The sequence below is a fragment of the Hirundo rustica genome, chromosome Z (genome assembly GCF_015227805.2).
Source record: "Hirundo rustica isolate bHirRus1 chromosome Z, bHirRus1.pri.v3, whole genome shotgun sequence".
Taxonomy (NCBI): domain Eukaryota; kingdom Metazoa; phylum Chordata; class Aves; order Passeriformes; family Hirundinidae; genus Hirundo; species Hirundo rustica.
The window spans coordinates 56721209-56732516 of record NC_053488.1 but is presented as its reverse complement, the minus strand read 5'-3'; positions in this window follow the sequence as shown (position 1 = coordinate 56732516).

Genomic DNA, 11308 nt, shown 5'->3' with positions numbered 1-11308 from the left:
GGTAACACAATACCCACCCTGAAAAACATATTTTCAAAGAGATAGTTAGCAAGCAGTCATTCACACACACCCCCTCAGACCCCTGAAAAGTGGAAGAGGAGTGTGGGAAATACAATCCAATAATCAGGAACTGTAGAAAGTAAGTGGGATCAAGAAGGAGACAAATTTCTTTCTTCTAAAATCCAAAATAACTTGGCGAAATAAGACAGCCCCAATTGATCCCTGTTTACTTTCATTCAGGTCAGCTGGTGCACATGGCTACTTCATCCTCACTAATTCTTATTCTAGACAAAGACTGATTCAGAAGAAACAAATCTGGCTCAGTTTTGGCTGGCAAAATCCTCCTCCAAAGAATTTAGATAGAATCCTAAATTGGTTTGGTTTGAGAGGGACACTGTAAGGTCACCTAGTTCAAAACTGTGCAATTAGCATCATTCTACATCTTCAAATAGCTAAAGCTGTCTGATCTAACCTTGAATATTTGCAGGGATGAGGCACCCACCTCCTTTCTGTCCAACATCTCAGTACTCATACTGTAAAATGCTTATTCCTCTTGTCTAGTCTGAATATATCTTCTTTTAGTTTAAAACCACTAAACTTTCTCCTATTTCTCTGTCCTCATCTTTCTTATACATGTCCTTTAAATACTGAAGTGGCACAATAAAATCTCCTCACAGCCTCCTCTTCTCCAGGCTGAACAGGCCCAACACTTTCACCCTCTGCTCACAGAGAGGTGGCACAGTGTCCTAGGTTACAACGTAAGATGTGCCCAAAGTAGGTATTCTATCACCATCTCCATGAGCTGTTGAAACTAGGTTGGGCACTGTTTCTCTTGCCCCCTCCCTCCAGACTGTCTTCTGTTAATGGCCCATCAATGCCCTGCTGCATGACTCATAGATAACTCCCTCCGGGAGCTATCTCTGTTTAATGGGCAATCAGGGACCCATTGCAAGACTCATAGAATGATAACAGCCCATTGTGAGATGCTCTGCCCAGGGGGAGGAGCCAAGCATTCTCACCTGGATATAATCTGGGATTTGGGACAGCACAGGCAGCCTTACCCACTGGATTCCCAGAGGACAAGAGCTACCAGACCTTTCTGCGGGAACACTGCTTCAACAAGACCACTTCATCTGGACTGCAACCACCACGGTTTCAGGTTGTATTCTGACTCTGTCAGTGATCTTTTGTACCATTGCATGTGTTTTATTTTATTTTATTTTACCTTTTTTTTTCTTCTCTCCTATTAAATTGTTTTTTTCTGACTTGGAGTCTCTCGCTAGTTTTGCCTTCAAGCTAGCCCACATACAGCTCTCTGATCATATTTTGTGTCCTTCTCCCAGGCACGCTCCAACGAGTCAATGCCATTCTGCTGCTGAAAACTCCAGAGATGGATGCAGCACTCCAGGTGAAGTCTCATAAAGATGAAATGGAGGGGCAAAATCCCTTCCTTGCCCTGATGCCCAAATTTTTCTGTTTTTATCCCATGACAGGTTTGACTTTCTGGGCTTTGATAATTCACCAATACCTCCACATCCTCATTCAGCATAGCTGCTCCCAGTCTGTTAATCCCACGCATTTGTTGATACTGTGGAATCAATAATTAGATTAACCAAGTAAATTACATGCCCTAACATCTTCAAAGTCATTGCAGACCCTTTGAAGAGAGTTTTGCCATATTTTCTCAATAGGAAAAGTGAAACTAGAAAATAATTTCCTTCAGATGTTGCTGCAAGACAATTCATGCACTGACTGACCACAGCTGGAAGATGGCCCTGATAAATGTTCTCTGAATCTTGTGCTTCAACCTGCATTCAACCAGGGTCTCTCTGAACTATTTACTGCCTTCCTGTGGACAGACCTACTTGTCTGAGGACAGTTCACCTACAAAATCACATTTGTCTTTGATAAACAGTTAAGGTAAACATCAGATTCAGACAATTTTTTTAGTTAAATTAATTAAGGGAACTGAAGAAAACAATAAAGCTTTTGGGTGCAGAGCCTCCTCTTCATATCAAAAAAAATCTGTTTTCAGGTGATCAGAGGAAAACCATTTCCCTTCTGAGAAAATTCTGCCTTGCTGACTTCCTTATGCCACGTTGCCGGCAACAATATAATTGACCAAAAGCCAAAATCCCCACTCCTAGGTAAAAAAGGCAGCCTAACTGAAAACTATGTGCACTGTGAGTTTATAGAAATCTCAGTTATCACTGATGTTTTACAATTTGTCTATTGTCTTTCTGTTTAGAGAGCATGGTGGGCATAGAAGTGTGAATTCAGATACTAGGACAACCCTTCCTCTCAAGCATGTTCTGTGGAATATATCCTTTTTTTTTTTTTTCATTTTCCTTAAGTAAACATTAGGCTCCAAGACATTTTTGATTGCCAGTTGGAGACTTCACCTCCTTTTAGTTTAAATTCTGCATAAAACCATAGTTATACATTAATCCTAGGACTTTCTAGTCAGTTTAATAATTTCTTAAAGGTGGTGAGTAAAATGATGGGTGCTCGTCAATGGTGGGATCCCCAGAAAATATGTACAGAAACCACCCTAATTCTTGTAAGGGAAATAAATGCAGGATGAGATGACTTAAGAAAATAAACCCCCAAATGAATGATCATTTACATTAAAACATCTCCATAATGTATCTATATCTGTAAACAAATACATATATTTACACATATATAGACATATATGTAAGTGTATATTCATGTATACTCCTGTGTCTTTACATTTATTGTGTGTATACATACTGACATAGGCCAGAGATAGCTCTGCTTTTCATCATAAAACCCAGTTCTTCTATTCAGTAGCAGTCAAGGAAGGAAAGGTTTTCTGAGAAGTTTTTAATGCTGAATCTGAACCTTTTTTCTCCTTCCTCCAGCTCTTCTACCATAGATAACAAGACAGGTACATGTCTTTAAGAACTCTCCAGGTAGCTGATAGTCAGAGCTTTCAAGCTGCTCTCTTCATGTCCTAGAGCTGGTGTGTGACTTTTTCCTGTCTCTCTTGTCACCTGAACACCAATTTTGCTTTTATGTTCTGATGAATTTCAACCAGTTGTGAATAGGCTTTTGCCCTTCTGGGATCTTCTCAATTACCCCTCCCTCCCTCTGCCCCTCCCATTTTTATATAGTGAGGTTTGCTAAAACCTCACTGCTGTATTTGAAGCCATTGACATACTGTTCCAGCACACATTAATTTCTCCACACAGAAAATCTCTTTGGGTCAAGAGTAGGACCCACTGTTTCTTTTTTACACCAAAGAGAATTTTAAAGCTCTGTAGAAACTGCAATTTCTGAAGCAAGGGCATAAAAAAAAAAAAAAAAAAAAAAAAAAAAAAAAAAAAAAAAAAAAAAAAAAAAAAATAAAAAAAAAAAAATCACCGTTTTCTGTGGAAAGTCAAAATATGAAAGAAAATTACTCTTGCATGTTTTGAATGTAGTTTTCCTACATGTCTTAAAACGGTTCATACATAATAAAGCAGAATATAAGACATAGGTACTCATTATTACTCCAAGTGAACTTCTGTTTTTACAAGGCTGGGATGAAACATTGAAAAGTTTGGAATCTGCAGCAGAAGACCATGTGACATTATGTTACCATTTCAATTTGTAAAGTTATTGTTTTCTTTCTGTGATTGGGAGTGACACTAGAAGAAAGCTTCTATTTCTGTTGTGCTCACAATTTATTATTTACATATACCTGTCAGGAGAACAGCAACAAAATATTGGTACCACTAATAAACAATAGTATCAGGTTTACAGCAAATATATGTGCTAATTAATCACTGTGTGGAATATAAAATGACAAGAATAATGTTTATTGGATTGCCCTTTCTTCGTATGTAAGTGGATGATAAACTATGCATCAAATTGCAAGCTCTTTACTTGTAATTACCGAAGCAAATAGCCAGTTCAGTTTATCTCATGAGTAATGACTTACTGAATCTAGTCCATAAATAATTGACATCTACTACCTTGAAGCTTCTCTCTCTACTTGGTAAAAATTGTTGCATTTCAGGCAAAATAAATGGGGATAGGGACATACCTTGCAAGGATGCTGTAGCCCTTCACCAGTCAGGATAGCTACAACTGGCACATACTGTGGAATTCTGAGGAAGGTCAGGCAGGAGTCAGATATTTTGCATTTTGATCCATTTTCTAAACTTACATAAAGAAAATAAAAGAAATTTTATTTTCTTTCTGATTCTAACTTTGCTTTCAAAGGTATTGGGTAACATTTTCAGTCTGGCATTCTTAGCACACCTTGAACTCTAGACAGTTGTTTGACAAAGGAATAAAGACATATCAGCACAGCAGTAACCCTGCATTCTCTTATTATGCAAAAGAGAATGTTCAATTAAACAAAGATTTTCAAGATATTTCTATGATCTACAAATTATGGATGCAGAGAGATGGGGCTTCTTGAGATGCAAAAAACACACAAGTGAATAAGAGTGAAATGGCTCACCAAATAGATGAGGTTTGATAGATATTTCTGATCTTTCAACTCATAAACAATATGAGATTAGGACTTGGAAATTCTGGATTTGTTCCTAGTATATCCTCTGAACTCTAGTTCATCAAAAGATTTTCTGGTCTTCTCTTTGTAAGAATAGATTAAAGACCCTTCCTTTGAGATCTGGCCAGTGAAATTAAATACCTTTAAATAAATTTACCTTCAATAATAAGTGTATCTTTAATTTCTATAAAATTGGCCAATTTTGCTGATGAATAAACAGTTTCCCATCACAATAAATATTTTCATTATAAGGCATATTTACATCTTTTGCATTAGACTTCTCAATGAAGGATTACCTTCCAAGAATAATGAAACTTAGATTTATAGAATATACAGTGTAATTTAATATATATATATACAATATGAATTATATAGGTGGGAAAGGATCTAATATTCTACTGAAATTCATGAGTCCTTCTGTATTGAGCCAGAAGGTGAGCATTTAAATGAAAGCATAGGCATGTTCATCTTGTCTTTTACCAGAGGTGATCTTGATATTTCTTTTAGTTTGTCCACGCCTCTTACAAGAGTCAGTAGGAGTTTACTGTTTCTAGGCTAACAGCAAAGAAAACAGAAATACCTTAAATGCTGCTCTGTATGTGACAGTCAATTTGAAATATTACATTTCAGATCCCCACACTGAGCTGTAAATTGCTATCTCCTCTGTGTCAGACAACAAGAATAGCTGTAGGTCTATAATAAGGAGAAAAGAGAAATGAGAAGAAAAAAAAAAAAAAAAAGGAGAAAAAAGAAAGAATACAAGGTACAGGGTTACAGGAATAAAGGCTTTTATTTGCTTCTTTGTTTTAGCTCTGTGAAATTGATGTGTTTTTTATCAAGCAGAAAATTTTCGTTCTTATTTGATGTATTAATCTTAATGTGCTCCTTACTGTTGTTAATCTGTGTCACAGTGTCCAATTCGCGCTGACCCGCGCGGCCACAGGCTAGCTCAGGGTCTCACTGTGGCAACGTGGTATGGTCGGAGCGACAGGCTAAGCGTGCCGCTTCCTCCCTGTGGGAACTTGGATCCCACTGTCAGCGACGGGCACGTAGATGACGTAAGCGACCCCGGCAGCTAATGAAAGGCGGACTCTCCCAAGCAGGATGTAACGTAGGTTTATTGAGGCAGAGGGAGCGCAGAGCTCTGCACTCTGCACCTGCTGCCCAGGAGAGACCCTGAGGGCAGGTGCGTGGCAGTTTTTAAGGGGGGGTGGAAATGGGGGTGGCGACAACCGGTCAGCCAGTCACAGGAATCGGGAGGGTTAACCGGGGGTGTGAACCATGGAACTGGGGACCAACCACAAAATGATGGGAGGGGGTCTCCCGGGCCCCAGCCTATCACTCGACACCCCTCCCAGAGTTTTCTAGAAGCCAGGGAAGGGTCTCTGAGTGACAGACAGGGCGACCACAAGGAGAGAAGGGGGGGGGTTGACAGCGACAGGTGCAGGGAAGGAATGAATGACAGAAAACGTCTGGTTTTACAATAGACAAAACAACCAATGCAGAAGGGAAAACCAATGCAGAACACAGGGGTATACAGTGGACTCAGCCATTATAAAATAACTTAAAAATCTTAAAAAAAACCTTAATAACTTAATAAAACCAATTCTCACACCACCACAAATCTGGTAGCATTGTCCGTGTCTGAGTAGTCTTCTTCCTTCCATATTTCAAAAATCATGAAAAGCTATTCTTGATAAAATGGTGAGTTTCCATGTCTTTGACAAAAGTTTCATGCTTCAGATTGAGAGAAATGAGAAATCTCAAGGTGCCAAGTTTATAAGTTATCAACTGTCTGGTTTGCCTATTGTCAGTTATTGGTTGTTTGTATCCTCTGTTTTGTGTATCTATATTATCTGTTATCTGTATAAGTTACCATTTCTATGTATTAATGTTAACTGTTTGCTGTACCCCAAACCCCGGTTCTTTACTAAATGTTGTACTTCCTTAATTGCTTCCCAGTTCTCAAGGCCCCAGAACCCCTTACCTTACCATAAGTTAAGCCCCCGTTGCTCCCCTAGTAGCCTAAGCCACCACTGCCTCGCCTGCTGCTCCCCATCTGCCCATCATGACATCATGCAGCCCGCTTTTTCCTCAGCTCCTCCCCGCCTGCCTGTCAACTCGGAGGCCCCGCCCACTCCTCGCCTGCTCCTGGCCTAACACTGCCCATTATGGAAATCAGGCAGGAAGGAATTGTGGTGGACACCAACGGCCCCTAAGAACAACGAGCCAACATGAATTTCAGGAGAATGAAGGGCAGTGCCAGGTGAGGAAAGAGCTCGGGCATCTACTGACAACTTCCAGCCATTTTCCAGATCCTAGCAGCAACTTAAGAAGTCCTCGCTGAGAGACACCCCCCCAGACCGGAGGAGCCTGGAACGAGACCTAGGGGACTCCCGTGAGGTCCGGCTCCCGCTTCTGCGGGTGCGCAGCAAAGTCATCATGGACCTCCTCCTCAGCAGTGCCCATTGGGAGCAGCGGTGGCGCAGGTCATCCCTGAGCCTTCCCTCATAAAAGAGCTGAGAAATAAAGGCATTAAAAGGAGTTAAATTGATCTCCTGCCCTTTCATTTCTAACAAGATGGTTTTTTTAGGATGACGGTTTTTTCTTTCTTCTTGTAGGAGTTATTCTTACAAGCAGTTCCTGTGTAGCCAGCTACACCTAAATATGTATTGTTGAATCATTAGTATTTTCACAGTGAAGACTGTTATGATATGCTGCTAGAAGTAAATGTTTTTTCCTGGGGGTCTCAGTCTGTTGTCTTATCAATTAAACCTATTAATAACTTGAAATTTACTCTTTAGGAGAAGAGGCACCATGCACTACTTGGAAATACATGAGTTACAGCAACAGGAAGGGGCAACAGGGCTGTTGTATTTCACCAATTGGCTTGTTCGGTTTCCCCCATGTTCCCTATGTTGATGGTTTGCCCCGGAAGTTTATATTCTCCCCTATGTTCCCTCATAAATCCATACTACCCCCACCCCGCCTCCCTTTCCAGCATCTTCCCTGCCTGTCATCACAACCCTGCCCAGCACTCCTAAATCCTCCTTGTCCATCCCTGTAAACCCTATCCCTCCATCCAGAATGTTCCCTGTTTATCAACCCTCCTTCGAGGCTCTATTGGACTCAGGAATACACTCCCTCCTACCCTGTGAATCTATTGGTTCCCAAGCTGTATTCTCCTCCCTTTACTCTTCCCATGATTTATCCCATTGGTTGTCGGTTTCACACCCCCCCACCCAACCCTCCCCCCCAACCCCCCCCCCCCCATGTTGACAATTCCCTGCTCCCCTGTGTTCCTTACATTTCACCCGTGGATTTTCTTGACTGTACACCTTGTGGATTGATCCTGGGAGAAACGCTTCTTCTCATCCTTTGCAGCTGTCCCAGATGCCACCAAACAAGCAAGAGCTTGTGAGCCTCAGCTCCTTAGGTTCGGCATTTCCTAAGGCTTTGTGGAGGGAGCTACTCTTGTCGTCGCATGGGGTCGAGAGCTAGCCAGAAGGACCCTAGCGAGGTGTGACATCACAGGGATGTAAAATGCTGAGTTGATGCTTAAAATTCTTCTGGTGCATTCCTTCAACATATCCATTCCCAGCTTTTACATTGCATGGTTTTGCATACTTTTATGATTGACTTGGTAGTTCCTATGCATTTTGATAGACCTGAGCATGGCATTATCAGAAAACTTTCTATATAGTAGTATGTTTCAAATGAACAAGTATTACATCTTACCATGACGAAAGTATGGCTCAAGAAAACACAAAATATAGGAGGGGAGTGGATGGTTTGACACAACCACAATCACAGGACTCTAAGAAGAGGTCTGTTATATGGTGCAGGAGTAAGTTGGAAAAGGTCATGGTATTTATTTTGTATACTTAGTGCATATTTAGAATATACATTGTAAAGATGCCTTTTTTTTTTTTTTTTATGTTTAGCATATATTCCTGATATATTTAATACATTTTTTTCTGAGAATTACAGCTTGATTGTACTCATTAAGGAAGAGAGATTGGGCATGTGAAAGTTGCTAAGTTTGGTAGAAAGAATTCATAGTGACTTGGGGAAAAGAATAGTGCATGTGGGGAGGCATGACTATATAAGAGAGAAAAAATGCGAGACACCTTCTGAACTCACATCAACAAAGAGGATTTTATTTTTTTTTTTTTTTTTTTTTTTTTGGTGATGGTGGTGTGGTGGTGGTGTTGTTTTGCCTGCAGGAGCTGGTTTGGTTTTTTTTAAGAAAACAATGTTCCAAAAAATAATTGAGAAGTATATTTGGTATTTTGTATATAAGGGGTGTGAAAATTTGACAGTCAGAAGCTTGAAGCTAGGGTAAGAAATAAGAAGTGAGAGTAATCAAAACTGCATGTCTTGAAGATCATCAGTCTGTATAGTAGATACCTTGAAGATGTTTTGGAATTGTGCGTTCTAGTGGAGAAACTAGACTTAAACAAAAGTGGTGTACTAGGAAGGACCTACATGTTGATGTGCTGAATTTGCTTTCTAGCTTAGACAATGATTTAAAATCCTGCTCAAAGGAGCAGGTTTTTGTAGAAACAGCCTAAATGATAGCTGCTTTTCATGCAAATCTGGCAGAAAATCCATGAGAATCCATGAGAAGCATTCTTCGGGTTTGAGCTTGATGAAGCAGCCAGAGGTGTTTATTAAAAAAATATTTAGTGCCCTTGGCACAAAAGATTTAAGGACTCTCACAATGAGAATGGCAATAAGGGGACGTCTGATTGGAAGCATTCGCAGAACATGTTTATGTTATGTGCTGTGAGGGTTTGGATGAGTGACCTGTTTTAGCAAGTGATGTATCCTTCATAGCTATGCAAAGCAATCTAAAAATCCTCCTGGAGGCAACAGGGCAACTGTGTACTTAAGCAGAGCATTTTTTCTTTCTGTTATTATTAATCTATGTGTTCATTCCTCATAATCTCCTAATGACAAATGTTCAAAGTAGCCTCATCAAAATACCACATTTTAAATAATGTTGCTTAAATTGCAAAAGCAAGAAACAAAATTTGGGGAAAAGACTGGTTATAGAATCTGGATGCAAACTTAATTTGGCTCCTTTCTGACTATACGAAAATTTATTCATTAATTTTATGATCCCTTGCCCTATCCTTCAGTTTTGAACTTTCCAGTATGAAGAGGTTCTTACTGTGGAAAGGAACTCAGTTTAGTTCCTTGAAATTCTTTCCATAATCAAAATTTTAAGGAGCATATTTAAGATTTTTATCCCAATCTTCAGCTTTCCAAGAAAATTCGAAGCAGATTGATCACCTGCATCTATTAATATAAAATCATACTTTTGCTTGTGGGACAATTTGAAGACTATTTTAAATATTTAAAATATTTTAAAAATTTAAATGCTGTTATGGGCTTTATGTGTAAGAGATGACAAGTTCTCATGGCTCTGGTGAAGGAATAAGTGTTGATGCCATCATTGGTACACATATTATTGCAGTGGAGAAGCTGGGATGAAGAATTTGTGGAAATCATAATCTGAAGTAGTATGTATATTGATGGATTATTGTCCATGTACATTTCTGCATCGGCTAAAATGTTCACTGTTACATGTCATATTTATTTTCAGCAAATTTATCTTTACAAAGAATTGCAAAGACTTCCAAAAAAGTGACAGACTTGTCATGCATGAACATGACATTGTCTCAGAGTTAAGTGTATGGTTTCTATAGTCAGTATATTTTGACATGGAATGCTCACTTGGAGCTGCCTAGTACACCTTACTTGATAGATACCATTTCTTTTCCTGTGTGTGCTCTCTTCTCTCAGTCTGATGAATATATTTGAAGAATAGGTTTCTGAAACAGTTTAATGGAACTTAAATTTACTTTGTAAAAGAAAGGGATCTCCAGATGCTTAGATCAGCTAGGTATCAAAGTACAGTGAAACAATAGGACTAAGATGAAACAAATCTTTCTCAGATGCCAAGATGTGTAACAGGACACTTGTGATTCCAAACAAAGTTAACTGGGAATTCTCCTTTCTCTTGGATGAGATCAGAATTCAGTTTGAAAGTGTAAATGCTGTACAAGAGAGCAGTATTGCATCTATAGAAACAGTTATTCTGTATCTGCTTCTTTCAACCTGTCAGGCACAGTTTTAAAAAACCAACAATAACTACCAAGTTGTCATTTAAAGGCTGATGGAATAATTTAAACTATTTTTCTTGGTAACAGTATTCCAAATAGAATATCAGGATCAGAATATCAAAGCCACATGAAGGCAAATATACCATATAATAGAAATGTTTATTTTGTTTAAAGCTGCAACAACTATGAATTTTCTGAAGATTAATTACATGGACACAACATTTAAAGTGTTTTTATTTTCTCCTAAATTTTTCTTCTTGAAACAAGAGTTAATGGTTTTAAACAGTCTACTATTGATATCAGCCAGATCTATCAAATATTAGTCAAGAGTTTTTTGTTATCATCTCTGACCTCCTTTTCTTGTTTGATGTATTGTCTTTGAAAGGATGACATAAACTTCAAAATACACAGTTAATATTGATCATTATTTTAATAGTGAACAGTGGTTGTAACAGCATTCTCTGGTATCCAGCTTATTTTCCAAAGACCTAGGTACTCGTCTACTGTAAGCAGAATGTAGTGTAGAATTTTCTTGGTGGTGTGATTAAAGTGACTGGGGTAAGATACTTCAATTCTCTGCATGATGCATGGTTCAAAAAGCACATCTGTAAATATTTTCATCTTCTCTATATCAGGAATAAAATGTGACTTC